General features: G+C 42.3%; 1 protein-coding gene across 3 annotated transcripts in view; it reads right to left on the reverse strand.

Annotated features, from left to right (window-relative positions):
• PLPPR1 (phospholipid phosphatase related 1) overlaps positions 1 to 16064 on the reverse strand; it is a 199892-nt gene that overhangs the window by 181603 nt on the left and 2225 nt on the right. The window lies entirely within an intron of this gene.

Genomic DNA, 16064 nt, shown 5'->3' on the forward strand with positions numbered 1-16064 from the left:
CAACACACACCCCCAATCAGTGAGGGATTGATTTATGCCCCAAAGCAGGAGAGTTTATAAGCCCTTCATTGCTGTCAATTTAAAATCTTTTAAAAAAAAGTTTCCAGTCAAAACTATATCAAACAAAACATCCTAAAGAATTCTGTCAACACCACAGGCCTTCCAACGCATGGCAGCGCATTTGAAAACACTCTTATCCTGCTTTTTGGTGGCAGAGAATCTAATTTGGCTTTTATCATCTTTCAGTCAGGTTCTGAGATAATGCCAGCTGAAATGAAGAGTAAGTTGACAAGAAAAAACAGACATATACATGCTGACAGTCGGAACAAAATAACCAAAGATTATAAATTCAGTACGATGCAGGAGGGCCTCTTAAAAAGCCATTCACATTCTGTGGTAATGTGCACAACAAAAAGGCCTATGAATAAATACTAAGGGATGCACTCTGAAGGGCCCTTAGTGTAAACGAGATGAAAACATGCACGGAAATTGAAAAGTGAAATATTTCAGCAATCCTTGATCCAATCCAGCTCCACTGAACTCAATGGCAAAACACTCACTGACTTCAGAGGAGCAGGAGCAGGTCCTAAATTAATAATCATTTTCCTATGCAAGACAAAACTCATGGACAGTGAAAATAATCATGCCTGGTTGGTAGATTCCTTGCCAAACACCTGCACAAACTGAGTCAAAAGGGAGTTTTGCCATTAACTTCAAGGGGAGCTGGATCTGACAAATATTGCGCAACTGTGAAAGAGATGCCACTGTAATAAAGAAAAAGCCTCCAAGCACAGCTCCTCCAAATCATGGAAGAAACCGCCTCAAAAGGCACAGTGTGTTATCTGAAATACCAGCACTTTATGGCAATGCCTACATTTTTCAGTTTGTAATTTATTTTCTGTGTCTCTTTTTCATCCTTAGGACTTCACCGATGACCAAAGGTTAGTCAAGGGCCTCTATCAGCAGAGTGGAGATCCCCCTTTGACGTGACAAAAAGTATCTTTGAAAGAAATACAGCAGCAGCTGAGGGTCTGAGTTCCTCTTACCTCATTGCTCAGACTCAGTGAACTAGCAGTTGAGGGAAGGGTGAACATTATTCACATTGGGTGAAATTCTCCCCTATGCAGAGAGACAACACATGACCTATGCACTGGGACTTTTGTTTTCGGTTTTTATTTTATTTTATTTTTCCTGAGAATTCATCGGTGTTTATTACTACAACAAAAACAGGTGGGAAAAAACTATTCTTTTTCTGGGTAAATATCGGTTTATTTTGGTGCATGGAAGAACGGGGGAAAGAAGTATACAGTAGGTTGAATTCCATTCATCAAAGCATTAATGGTTTGTTGCAGAACTAAAACAGAACTCAAAACACGAAACCTCTGAGTTTAAGAAAACAATAGATCTCTAATCCCCAAATAAAGCTTTTCATTTGAATAAACTGTTTGCTGATGTAGACTTAGAACAATAAGCCTATAAATATTTACATTTAATAATTGGACCACATCATTTGCAGTGCATACACTCAACTTCACCCTTTTCTCCTGTTTTTGTTTTTCTTTAAACTTTCAAATACTCTTCTTTGAGTTCTGAAACATATTCTGATTCAGATTTTTGTTTAGTGTGTCAGATCTTTAAACCGTTATCTAGTAACAGCTTGAAATGTATATGTGGCGAGTACGAGATTCATCAGTATGTTCAGATGCACACGCACTTCAGCGCTTGTGTGCAGGCCTGTTTGTTTATTGTGTGCATCTTCTAGACTAATACATAGCCTGACTTCAACAGGCAGCTTTGCAGATACACACAGACTAGACTAATGTATTGTCGTAATACATATATCTCATAGAATATTAGGGTTGGAAGGGACCTCAGGAGGTCTAGTCCAACCCCCTGTTCAAAGCAGGACCAATCCCCAGATTTTTACTCCAGTTCCCCAAATGGCCCCTCAAGGATTGAACTCACAACTCTGGGTTTAGCAGGCCAATGCTCATGCCATGTATTGTATTTTCTTAATAAAAAGTTATTTTTATATATTTGAATGATGCAAAAGTAGGGTGAAAATCAGAGAAAAAAAACAAATAATACTTTTTGTAAAACCTAGGATTTTTTCGGTAAAAATCAGTTTAAACTGAAAACAAAGGGGCTTATCTAATTGGGGGGAGTTGTTTTTCCCAGGCACTACAAGCAGTTCAGGGCTGTGAACTGCTTGGACTGCCTGGGAAAAAAAAACCTACGAGAAGAGAAAAGTACTGAAAAATTCGAGCGCTCATTCTGGAGAACTGGCTCCGCTTCCCCTCAGACCTAAAGAAGAGCTCTACATAGCTCCAAAGCTTGTCTCTTTCACCAGCAGAAGTTGGCCCAATAAAAGCTATTACCTCACCCACCTGGTCTCTCCTCTTCCCTCAGTTCAGCAGCAGAGAGCTCCCCATAAGAAACCTGCTGGAAGCTTTGAACCAGATCAAAAGCAAACCATTTTAGAGAGCCAGTTCCAGGCTGTCGGTAAGAAGGCGGAAGCTCTGTTGCTCGAGTTCCCCACAGTAGCTCCTCAGTTGCTCAATCCTGCAATTACCACCAGGTGTCTCTTTACTAACTCCTGATTTTTCTACCTCCTTTAGCAAATGTTTGCAGAATCAGGCCCCAAGGGCACATTAACAATGAATGAAAAAAAAAGAAAGAGGCAAGATTGGCAAGAGATCAAATGAATTGAAAAAACTCTAATGAAACAGGGAATGTGGGCTGGTCAGCACTTATAACAATTAGAGAACCAAATCAGATCTACAAATCTTACGAATCTTCCAAATTCCAGTGGGGAGCAAATGGATGGATCTTGGGGAAAATAAAATCCCTGCTCTGCTGGGTCTGAATGTTAAGGATAATCCTGGAGAGTAAGTAGGGGTTTGTGAAAAAGAAGAAACTGAAAAGGTGAGAATGGGGCAGGAAAATCATGCGATTTTTTTCCTTTGAAATAAAAATATAGGGACAACATTAATTATTTTCCTGATTGAACCCTGCAAAGATGGAAAATGTCACACGCAGTTGAGCAGGATGTATTTGACGGAGGGGATTCCATGCATTTCCATATCTAGCCAAGCCCTGGGAGATAAACAAAGCTGGTTTGTTCTGGCATGAGTTCTTCACGCTTCTGAAGATTATTGACGAGAAAGAAGAAGACTGAACACAGTAGGCTAGAGTGTCCTTTTAGCTCATCCTGTATTAGGGACAGTGTGTCCCTGCCCTGAGACAGGGCAGGCCTGGTGAGGGATGAAGCAGATCCCAAAAACCCCACAGAAAGAAGATGGTCTAGATCCTGAAGGCCAGGCTGGAGCAGCACCAGAGTCATGGCCTCCTGTCATCCCTTCTATCACCCCCAAATCCTGAGCAGCCATGCGAGGCCCAGTCATAATCCCTCTTTCCAGATACTTAAATAGCCCTCATCAACACAGAGCTCAGTGTCTTGGTCCACATCCTGAAACTGAACCACTGTGGAAGGTGAACCTGACCAGTGTGTGTTTCTCTCCTGTAGCTGTAGGCATGCTCTGATTATGACCTACATTGTTCTGTTTTCTCTTCTCTAATTAATATACAATTTACTGTCCCTAACTCATTTGCCTGCCCTTCCACACACAGTCCACAGACTTCATTCCGCCTTTCTTGTTTCTCTATCATAATAGGGATCTCTGTTTCTCCTGTTTCTATTACTTGTGCCAACTAATGTCCTACGACGAAGACAATAAGACAGTTAATTCTACTAGCAATAAGTACATTGTATTCTACCATGCAATGGGTAACTGTTCCTCTTTAGAATAGAAAGCTGAGGGGAAGGCAGCTTTTAAAACGATAGTTTTGCATTATTTCATAATACACTAAAATTTTAAATAGCATGTTGTATGAAACAACTGCAAGTAGCGTGCCTGTTCTCTACCAGCTCCAGAGAGAAATTCAACACTAGGTCTAAGCTAAGAGGGTTTAAATGGCATTTAAAAAGGTACATAGCCCTTCTGCTAGACCTCTGCGCAGAGATGAAATCCACCTATCAGACTGAAATGGGATTTAAAAGGTAGATACGCCCAGGGGTAAGTTCATAATTTGATATTAAATGCATCTCTGCCCATATAATTATTCAGCTTCTTAGACAAGTTCCACTCCCAAAGAGACCACATTTTTATTGCTGATGATGTTGTTCCCCCCCCGTCTACAGTCTTTAGAACTGAGTAAGGAATAATTTATCCAGTAACCAGGTTTTGTTGACCTCGCTGATGCACAAGCATGTGTTAGGTATTTGAAGCCATCTTGCTGAGTTATATGCTCAAGAATCCAATGATCAGATTAAGTCATCTTTAAGGATACTGAGATACATCCATCAGAGTGAACCCAGCGGCGGAAGCAGTCTCAGTTATATAACCAGAGGGGGGGCGGGAGGGGAGACTTTTTAAGATAAATGAAACCTGACTATTATAAAGGGACGGGAAACATTAATAACACAAGAAAACATCAATTATCTAAGGGTATATCTTCACTACCAGCCAGATCGGCGAGCAGCAATCGATCCAGCAGGGACTGATTTATCACGTCTAGTCTAGATGCGATAAATCGATCTCTGAGCGCTCGCTCATCGACTCCTGTACTCCAGTTCAGCGAGAGGTGCAGGCAGAGTTGACGGGGGAGCGGCAGCAGTCATCTCACTAGGTCTAACTACGTCGACTTCAGCTACGTTATTCATGTAGCTGAAGTTGCGTAATTTAGATCGATGCCCCCTCCTCCCAGTGTAGACCAGGCCTTAGAAAAACTTCCTCACTGCCAGGGTGGTTGAGCGCTGGAATAAATTGTCTAGGGATGTTGTGGAATCTCCATCACTGGAGGTTTTAAGAGCAGGTTAGACAAATACCTGCCAGGGATGGTCTAGATCAGCGGTTCTCAAACTTAAGCAACCAGAGGACCCCACTGTGATTTAAAAATTTGAGGGGACCCCTCCAGTCTCCCCACTCAGCCCTTGCCCCACCATCTTCCCCAAGGCCATACCCCTGCCCCTTCCCTTCTTTGAGGCCCCGTCCCCTGCTCACTCCATCCACCCTCCCCACGCTCACTCACTTTCATCAGGCTGTGGCAGAGGGTTGGGGAACAAGAGGGGGTGAGGGGTGTGGGCTCTGGGAGGGAGTTTGGGTACAGGACAGGGTGAAGGGTGCAAGCTCTGGGAAGGAGGGAGTTTGGGTGCACATCCCTCTGGCAGGGGCTGCTAGGCAGGGGTGGGGGGGAGCTGTTCCTGGCCAATGGGAGCTGCGGACTCAGCGCTCAGGGTGGGGGCAGCATGCGGAGATCTCCTGCCCTACCCTGGGGCCTCAGGGATGTGCCAGATGCTTCCAGGACCAGCGCGGAGCCAGAGCAGGTAGGAAGCCTCCCTTCGCCACTCTGCACCACCAGACTTTTACCGTGCAGGAGGAGCTGGGAGGGAGGAGGATAAGTTGATCAGCAGGGCCCATGGACCCCCTGGAGTACCCTCAGGGACCCCCAGAGGTCCACAGTCCCCAGTTTGAGAAACATTGGTCTAGATCAGTGGTCCCCAACATGGTACTTGCAGGCGCCATGGTGCCTGCCGGGGCATTTATGTGTGCCCGCCTAGTGCTCAGCAGGGGAAAGAAGCTGCGGCCCTAAGGTTGCCGGGGACAGAGAACTCAAGGGCTGTGGGCGCCGGTCCTCTCTGTCTCCAGCAGGCGCGGGGCTGCATCTTCTCTCTGGCTTCTGAAGCCGGAGAGAAGCCACGGCCATGCGCCTGCCAGGGACAGAGAACTCCAGGGCTGCGGGCACCGGTGCTCTCTGTCCCCTGCAGGTGTGGGGCTGCAGCTTCTCTCCGGCTTCAAGAAGAGAAGCCGCAGCCCCCCACCTGCTGGGCACAGAGAACTCCAGGGCTACAGGCGCCAGTGTTCTCTGTTCCCAGCAGGCACGGGGCCTGCCTAGTGCCCAGCAGGGGAGAGATGCTAGGGTGCAGAGTACTCCGGGGTTGCAGGCTGCACAGCTTCTCTCAGGCTTCTCCCTGCACTGCCCAGAACTGCCGCCAACAAAAAAAAAACACCAAACAAACAAACAAAAAGACGCTCCACCTCTGCAGAATGGACCGAATGCTGCCTCGTAGCACGTGCTGACACAGGCACCTGCTTGCTCCATTGGTGCCTGGAGCCAGCCCTCTAATGTGAGTATTCTTCCTGCACTGATACTGCTGTTTTCTTGTGCTTTGCAATTTATTGTTTTTTTAACATTTTGCTCCAAAATGAGTGGTTCAAATAAGAGACAACGTACATATTATTTCAACCCAGAGTGGGAAGAATATTAAATATGATGTTTCTCATATTATTTAATGTACAAATACAAAATAAGCCTTGAAAAATTGTTGGCGCCCGCCACATTCTTCTGAAAACATGAATGTGCTATTGGCCACAAAAAGGTTGGGGACCACTGATTTAGATAATACTTAGTCCTGACTTGAGTGCAGAGAACTGGACTGCCAGACCTTTGAGGTCCCTTCCAGTCCTACAGTTCTATGATATTACTGAAACAAACATAGGCATGTTAAGCAAGGAAAGTTCTGAACAATGAACTCATCAAAAAAAAAAGTAGACTTGTCCCCCAGCAGGATCAGCATTGTTAAACAGAAATGTTAATTAAAAACTAACAGGATGAGCTTTAAACATACACAATCAATTCTCAAAATATTTAACAAACAAAGCCCCAATTTAATCAAAAATACCATTAGTGACAACTTGACAAAGCAAAGTCGGGCCTGGGATGCCAATAGTATAAAGCTCTCAATTTAGCAGCTGCATATCATCTTCACTCTATTTTACTATGAATTAAGCTTATTTACGCTACTTCCTCGGCCATGAATATTACTCTGGAATTTCACAGCAACCCAAGGGACAGACATGGAATATAAAGACAAAGGCCCGTCTGTGGAAGATGGCAGCTTACCTGCATTCATGTGTTCAGATGCTGCCAGCATGACGGACTGACTCACCACTAAGCACGAATGTTTTCTAAGGCAGCTTGTCAGGTCATGCCCTCTTAAGTCCAACTCTGCTAACTAAGTTGAGGTATGTTGACATACGTCTAGCCTTGGACACAGATAAATAATAGAAATCCCAAAGTGCTGTCTGAAAATATTCAGAATAAGATAAATTCCTTATGCCCTTATCAAAAAAATACACCATATTTTGTGCTCATACCCTCCACAAAGTCATTTTGTCGAACCTGAAATGGAACACAAAAGCACTCGTCATTTGATAAATAATGAAGTAGGCAGTGTAATTAATTTTTCTGGATGTTCTGTAAGTGCTTACCAGGCTGCATGAGATTATTGAATGGGATCCTGCTACAAATGGGTTTGCTGACCCCATAATGGCTTTTTTCCACCCCTTCTTCTTAAAACACACTGTCAATATTGCTTCCAAAATGATAGGTTTTAGGCTGGGTGGGCTACTCTTAACTGCAGATCTTTATATACTGAAAATTGCATAAACTGCCTTGTAAATCTGCATATCTATCAATGCTGGGAACACACCAGCAAGTCTATTTACATTTTCCTTGATCTAAACATTACACAGTAAAGCCTTTTGTCCATGGTTTGTGAACAAACATAGCATGAGCTATAGAGGGACAGTAATTCATAGATCCACTGATTCATCGATTCCAAAATCAGAAGGGACCATTGTAAGCCAGTTTGATGTAACATGTACTTGTGTTCGTCATTTTGGCACAGCTGACGTGCATTTTCAAGATTGTACCACTGGGCAAAATGAGCTCCAATGTTTCTAGGAACAACTGTGTTCCCTGATAAAATCTAACATTCCGTTCAAAAGCCTCCATGTAATGGCAGAACAGTCTCGGCTTTACATTCTATTCCCATATGTAACAAGTTCTATGAACATGATACACAACCATTATAATCTTTTGGAGGGACTGCATTTGTCCATCATCCATTTCCTACTCATTCAACTGCTTCTCTGTTGATCCCCAAGTTGCCTGCTTCCCTTTCTGCTAAGAGAAGAAAATATACCAGTAGGAGTAGGCAGTGCAACCTGGCTGGCCATAACAAATGGTCTTTATGAGTTCTATAGCACTACATTTTTACTAGACACGTGAGACCACCTAGAAAGACCTGATCATGGTACTTCAACTAATGAACACAAATAGATACAAATCAAATAGCTGGGGTCATGGTACATCTTCTAGGGTCTTTTGTCTCTTCGTACTGTCTCAAGAACCCCAGATCAACTATTGCTCCAGAAATCAAAAAGTCAAGAGCACAACCTTCTCTTCTAACCTCAAGAGACAGGAGTGGCACACAGATTCTTTCCAAATGAAAACAAAGAAAAAATCACAACAAAATAAAAGCACTTAATGCAGGAAAAATACGTTTCAATGAGTCAAAATTAAGGCTGGTTGAAATTTTCCGTCGAGTTTTTTTTTAAATGGAAAAATTATATTTTTCTAAAATGAAAATTTTCACCAGAAGACCAATTCTCAGCTGAAAATTCAGTTTTGGGCAGTCAGAGGCTTAAAATCTTTTGGAATTTCAGTTTTTGGTGGGCGGAAGGGGAACCACAAAAACCAACACCACCACTTTCCAACCGGATCTAGTTAAAATTGCCTTTGCCTTGTTGAGAATGAAGAACTAGTATGGAATCTTCCTTCAACTACTCCTCATACAAGATACCCTCCTGCAGCATGCTGAAACACTGTGAACTGACAGTATGTAACAAACATATTTAATACATCTTGGCCAGATGATGTAAATTCTGTACAATTCACTTTCAGTATCTCTGAATTTAACTTAATGAGTGGGTGGGCTCAGGTGCTGTATTAGCTATGTGTATGATGGCTGCCCTATGCTGGGTTGGCAGAATAGATGCATGTGGCCTTAAGCCATTTCTCAATAAAGAATGATCAAGTCTGAGTGGGACATCAGATCTCTCATTCGCTTTCTTTTCAACTGCCTGTGCCCTTATCTAACATTAGATGTCAGAAGTTCTTCACATTATTTCTCAAATACATGGGTCACTGGCTTCATGTATTGTGTGGGCATGACAGCGGAAGCAGATGTACTGAATTTGGCAACCTTATATGCATGATGACCTATCTTTAGTCACTGCTGTGACAATGCTCGTGATGACTCCCTGACACTGAATCTTTCGGAGGTGTCACAGTTGCCACATGGGTGCAGTCCCCAACCCACAACCTACTGCGAATGCTGGCGGTACCATGGAATCCTGCTATGAGCTCCTTCACTTCTGGAGCTTGGTCCTTAACATACTGTATGACACGGCAGCCACAAAGCTGAAACAGATGCAGGTGATATCTCACCAAATCTTACTCAAAGTGGCTGTGGCAAATAGTCTCAAGGCACACAGTAGGGCAGATACAGGCTACAGCCCTTTTGTTCGCCTTAGCGCAGGCATCAGGAAACTATGGCTTTCCTGAATTGTGCTTTTAGTCTATTGATCTCTGAAGAGACGTTGATATTCATGAAATCCCATTAAGGGCATGTAAACTGTACATTGGCACAACTCCTCGTGCCTCTTTAAATAAAATTAAATGCATGCTCAAGATGCCAGAGGAGTAGCGATGCAACATTGTGAAACTTCAGCAGTCGGTGGCTTACACGTCCACAGAGGAGACCTGTACTTCCCTAGAGTAAAAACAGTGCCAGAATGATACCGTTGGACACTGGTGTCTTTTAACCCAGAAGCTCAAGTACAATATGAACAGCAGCAGTAAATAATTCCCCACCCTGTCCAGATCTGTCTCAGCCTGGACCTTGAAAAGGCAGCTCTGAGGATGAAAAGCTGCACAGTTCATAGATTCCAAGATGAGATGGGATCATCTAGTCTGACGTCCTGCATAGCACAGGGCATTGAACTTCCCCAAAATAATTCCTTTAAGAAAACATCCAATCTTGATTTAAAAATTGACAGTGATCAACCTCATGCAACACCAGCCCTTGTCCTCTCTGCCATGAAAGGTGCCAACTAATGGCAGGTTTTATGATACAGATATCAGTCTACTAGCAACTGAAACCATCAACTCATACTGTCAGGGTGACCCAATATCAATTAGATGTTCACTTGCAGTTCTTGGCAACCTGGTCCACATTCCAACTTGTGACCCAGAGTAGAAAGACTCTGTAGCTTATTAAAAATCTCGATCTGTCTTAGAAATCCCGTGTGGCACATTAGGAAGATGTGCAATTGGCCTCATTCAAAATGTGCACATATATTTCCTGCTCTGCCTGCAGAATTCTGAGCACTTAAATTGAAAAAAGAAATACAGCAGGGAGGAATTAATCAGTGGTAAAATGCCCAGAAATGCCAACAGATGTGATTCTTATAATGAAGCAAATGGCACTGGTTTTGCTTTACATTATGGTGATCTTCCTAGAGTGACTGAATTTTTCACACTTTCCTCTATTATGCTGACACTTTTGGTTGTTGAAGCTGGCATCGTATTTTATGAGTGGGCACGAGGCCAGTTTAACAGGTAGGAATGAGTAGAAGCATGCCAGAGAACCAGCATTAGGTTTCATCTGTTTGCGATCAGATTCCTGAAGGAGAATATCAACAGCTTCTCTAACTGTTTTTGTATAGATATGCTATTTCTGCTCCAGGTCAATTCTGGATTACATTTAAAAATGGCAAACACGTCTTGCTCCACTGAATCTGACTGGTGGTTTGCAGGGAAGAAAAGATGTATTGTGTTATGATGAGTCTCCATTCCTCTACTTCTCCTCTTCTTCTCCTTAAACAGCTCTCCATCGGAGTCCCCAGAGATCCTGGCATACATAATTTCATAAAACCCAGCCAAGTTTCCTACTCCTTAGCCAACTACAAAAGAGAGAGTTATAATTTCCCTTTGGTTTAAACTTTGCAGGAGGCCCATGTACAATGAATGCAGAAGAGGGTCTCAACAAGTAGAAAAATCAGTTACTGTACAAGACACAAAATGCAAATAGAAAAGCAATTACTGAACAAACAGAAAAAATTATTGTATTTGTGGAAAACAAATGTACTTCATCTTGTTTTCTGTGACTGTTACAAATGTGGGTGACAGAAGCATGCAGTGGAATGTGAATGTGATGCAATTTCCTTACACAGTTAGGTGCACTTCCGTCAGATTTGGTTTTATTTATCTGAGGGTTGCTGGACCAGAATTCTGACCTTATTTAGCTCACTGGTGTTTCACAGTGATAATTAAAAAAATAGAGAAAGAAACACCTTTCAATTGGAATTGCAGTGGTAGGATCTCAGTGAAGTTACTGAACATGGCCCCACTTAGACAAGCTGCTCTGGGTGGGCAGAATCCTAGGCCCATGCAAAGTCCCCTTGACTTCACCGGGGCTTCAAGCTGGCATAAACATTTGCTCACATGGAATCGCTTGCAGGAACCTCGCTTGCAGGAACCATCATGGATGAAGTTCAGCCCAGCGCAGAGTCTAGCACAAGGCTTACGTATCACCTAAGCTTTGCTCAAAATAGGGTGAGATGGGACTGAAATGGCACATGGACCTCACAATGAGTCTAATCCCCTACGCTTTTTTTAAAATGATCACATTCTTCGAAAGCAAAGATAGCAAACTAGGAGTCAGTGTACTGCACCCCGGGCTCCTTGTGTTTGTCATTAGGAATTTGGCAAACTGTATTTTTGCCAGTAAAAATAGGTGCCACTAATATTTCTCCTCCATGGGAGATCTTTCTGAGCAAGGCCTGCAGAAATTGGCCCTCACATGTTTTCTTTGCTTGTGGCATCATTGCAAAGAGGAAACAAAGATTGAAAGAGATGTCTTAAGTTTGAGGGGTTATTCAAACAACTAGTTTGAAAGAATGTCGGAAGAACAGCAATTTAGCCACCCTGCCTGCTGTAAGTAAAAGTGACATCTAAAAACAAACAGAAACCTTTCCTTCAGTCCACAGAAATCATGGTTAACTTTTATTAGAAATATAAAAAGAGACATAATCCTTGCAGATAGAATTCTATTTGTTAGTGCTGGTGTGAACGGCAAGGTCTTGCATTTATTCCATTTCATGGGCCCCTAGGTGCGTTAGATAGATGATTAGTACATTTGTGCAAGGGGGTCTGCCTGGAAGCTACTTTTAGGGTTGACTAGGAGATGAGAATAATGATGGAGCATTAAGCTTGTGAGATAACTGATCAAACCTCTGTCTATTACATTTTGTTACATTACTCTCCCCCTTTCCAGCTAATTATATCTTCAATCACTTCTTCTGTATTATTTTAATGTAATCCAAAAGATCTCAGCTGTACATGACAAAGCAGAAACTATAATAAGATGCCCTACATATTGCACTAGCAAAGCTCCATACTTTTTAATATAAATATGCCTATTGCCATAAGCCCCATCTGAATAAAGAAAATAACTTTGTCTCTCGGGGGAATGGGATAAATATAAGGCATGTATTAATGAAAAATAAAAGCACATACACATTTCAGAATATCACAAGAACCCAAGTGTTTTTCCCCCCAATGGATGTGCGTTGCTGCACTTCATTATCATAGATGTCTGGGGAAGCCACAAGCAAAAGGTTCAATCTTGCATTTTCACGGAGACATATGTAGCCTATATCTTTATGCTGGGTAGGAGGAGACACCAAGGAATGAGCCAATTAAAACATGGACTGATTCCAGTTTACACAGAGGCTGTTTTGCATCACTCTACCAATGGAAAACAGCCTTAGGATATGCATTTTAAGCATTCCAAAAGGGAATCAATAGATGAGGGAAAGGTACCTAATAACTGATAAGCAACCCAAACAATCCTTCAGAGAAACGAGCAATGGAAGGCTAGGTCTTTTAAGCCTTACTCACATAAATTAACATCCTTCTGGTGTGAACAGAGATCATTCATGGGAATAAGAGTTGTAGGATCAAAACATTTAGCTGAAAACTTTCACATACACAAACGAATATATAAAATCTTCAGAACTAGTACAGCTGTAGTTTCAGCAATGTTCCGAAGGCAAGATCTTGGAGGGGGACACAGTGCATGTTTATGATAAATGCCATTGCACTCCCAGGGCTAATCAAAGACAATGAATATTCTGTATAAAACATATAACGACATATATGTGCAGAATACATAAACAAGTTGTTGCACCAGTTCACACTGAGGGAATAATACATGCAATATTAAAAAAATGCAAGAAAATCCTTCCCACATGGATAGGCATAAAAAGATATTGAAAACAAAGGGAGTTTTGGACATGCAAGGAATGCAGGAGTGAGTCCACAAGTATTGTACAGTCTTCATACCCAGATTCTACAGTCCTTGCACAGAGAAACACTCCTATTAGAGAGTCAATGGAAGCTTTGCCTATGCCTCGACTTCAGTATTGGGTTTACAGAACACAGGATGTAGACAGAGAGCCAGGTCCTGCAAGTACCTGAACACCCTGTTTCCATTGAATTCTACGAGACTTGAAGGACCTCATAGGATTAGAATCACTATGAGATACAGTGGGCCAAATTCTATAAGGAGCTAAGCAGGGGTCTCCCATCAAAGTAAATGGGACAAATCTTAGACTCATTCCTCATTGAATCACATGGGACTTTTACCTGAATAAGGACTGAATAAAAACTGAGCAAGAGGACTTCAAGATTTGACCCAAGGGAAGTTGAATGTCCTCTCACCTTTTAGGAAATGACCACCTTGTCCTTACACTACAGAACACCACTGGCTTCATTAGCATGATTATAAATGAGAACAGAATTTATTTTCTTCAGAGTTACTCTTGACGTAACCCAGAAGAGGAAGCTCAAGTGCTTTATAATGTCACCAGAATCTCAGAATTTTTCCTTGTTTACTGCTGTTATTCTCAAAAAAAATGTATGGTCCTTAGGGGAAAAAATAAGTATAATCTTGCTGGTATTTCCCTTGAAAAACATTCTCTCACAGAAAAAGTAATGTGGACTCTCTATCCTCCTCTGCTGGATTTTGAAAGGTATTTGCTTCCCTTCCCTTCCCTCTCTTCTGTCCCACAAACTTTCTTTCTGCAGAAAATGAAATTAGAACTGATCTCCAAATTTAATAAACTAAGATTCTATTCAGATGGTGAAGCAGGAGATGCTGAGTTTTTAAATGCACATTTTATAAAGCAATTCTAACCATTACTAATGTGGTTTCTGAATATTTTCTAGTGAAAATACAGAATGAATGTTTGAAAACAAAAATTAACTATATGCAATTGATTAATTTTGGCACATTACTTTGAGTCTGATTCTACAGTTCTGTGCAAGAGGACCCTTACATCTCACAGAGCCCCATTAGGGTCAAAGGACTCAATGTGAGGATCGAATTCTGTGGGAAGAGTGCAAGAGTGAGCCCATAGAGTGCTATATAATTGCTAAATGTTATGATTGTTATTGCTATTTTATTAGTTACACAAGAAAACTCATGAAAACCAGACTTCTGTAACTGGGAAATCTCTAACAAGGGGAATACCTACACTAAAAAAAAAAAAATTCTATTTGATTCTGTAACATCACTGCTCATTGTTATGGAAGTGCTTCAGATTTCAAAAAATCCCACATCCAGACTCTTGCTGCTGGAAGAAGTAGGAAGGAGGGAAAAAAGAGCCGTGAGACAAATTAAAAAAAAAAATCATAGACTATCAGGGTTGGAAGGGACCTCAGGAGGTCATCTAGTCCAACCCCCAGATTTTTACCCCAGTTCCCCAAATGTCCCCCTTAAGGATTGAACTCACAACTCTGGGTTTAGCTGGCCAATGCTCAAACCACTGAGCTATCCCTCCCCCATGCAAAGAAAATTAGGGAATAATACATGAAAAGCTAACAGAGTTATGGTGTAATTAAATGTATTTTCAAACCCCTCCTTCTCTTAGTATGGAAATTCCTCTTTGACTGATCTCCCAACTCATTTCTAAATATTTCCTAACTGCCACAGACAGAGAAACTGGCTTCGCATCTGACCAGATGATAGTCATAAATGCTCCTCATTCAGTCAAAGTGTCCTGGCTGAATGTAGTTCCCTACCAGCTGCTCCTTCCTCTTAGATCTTCTCTCTGCTGGGAAGCAATGCCATGTTAGAAAGCGCGCTCACAAAGACAATTCAACAAGCATGATGTTCAGTACCATTTTGCCCAGAGAGTCAACACATTTTTAAACACCATTGTCCATGTCCGCGCTAAGGGCGAAATTGTGTTGAATGTCTTTCTAGCTAAAACGGGTTGGCTAACATGCTTTCTTATACCATGCTTTCTCCCAGTATAGACATCAGATCATCAGCTGGTGTAAAGTCATTGGCACTAGGAGAGTTTACAGCAGCTGAGTTGCTAGCCCAGAACTCAAATTCAGATCCCCCTGCTATACAGTTAATTCATACTTTTCTACGTTCATGCACTCTAAAGGCACCTGGGGCTTCTCAACCTTTTGCCTTTACAGAAATGGAAAGAAATACAACAAAGACATTCAGTTATTAAAAGAGATAGGAAACTTCATGGTAATACTTTCAGGCTAGATTGGGCCTTTAAAGTCAGCTGTGAGCCAAGGGCAGGAGTGCGGAGAAGGAACTGTACTCAGGATAATTCCTCCAGAACTCCTCTTTCCCAATGCAGGGAACGGAGTATGCTGCATCAGACCTTTACAGAAGATAGCACACTCCTGCCCTGTTTCTGTCTAGACAGCAGTGCTGGACAGCATGTCAGGCAGAGCCATGTGCAGTCTGTCTGTCCAATGCAACCATCTCCAGGATCTGCACTGGGACCCCATACTCTGCTGTGTGGGAGCAGGGCACAATTATGTCCACCATAAGTATTTCTAAAGCACCCATCCAGTGGGACTTGCACACCATTCCCTACAATTAGAAGGAAATAAGTTCCCTCAAGGAGAGGTGAAAAAAATCCCATCTGTCCCCACGCAGAGTGAAGGTTTTTACAATGTCCAGGCCCCAGTTCTGCATTTCCTGCACATTAAAGCCAATGAGAGTTTTAGCTATGCAAGAGATGCAGGATCAGGTCCATTGTGACATGTGGAGTGAACGTTAA

The sequence above is a fragment of the Gopherus evgoodei genome, chromosome 6, assembly GCF_007399415.2.
Source record: "Gopherus evgoodei ecotype Sinaloan lineage chromosome 6, rGopEvg1_v1.p, whole genome shotgun sequence".
NCBI lineage: Eukaryota > Metazoa > Chordata > Testudines > Testudinidae > Gopherus > Gopherus evgoodei.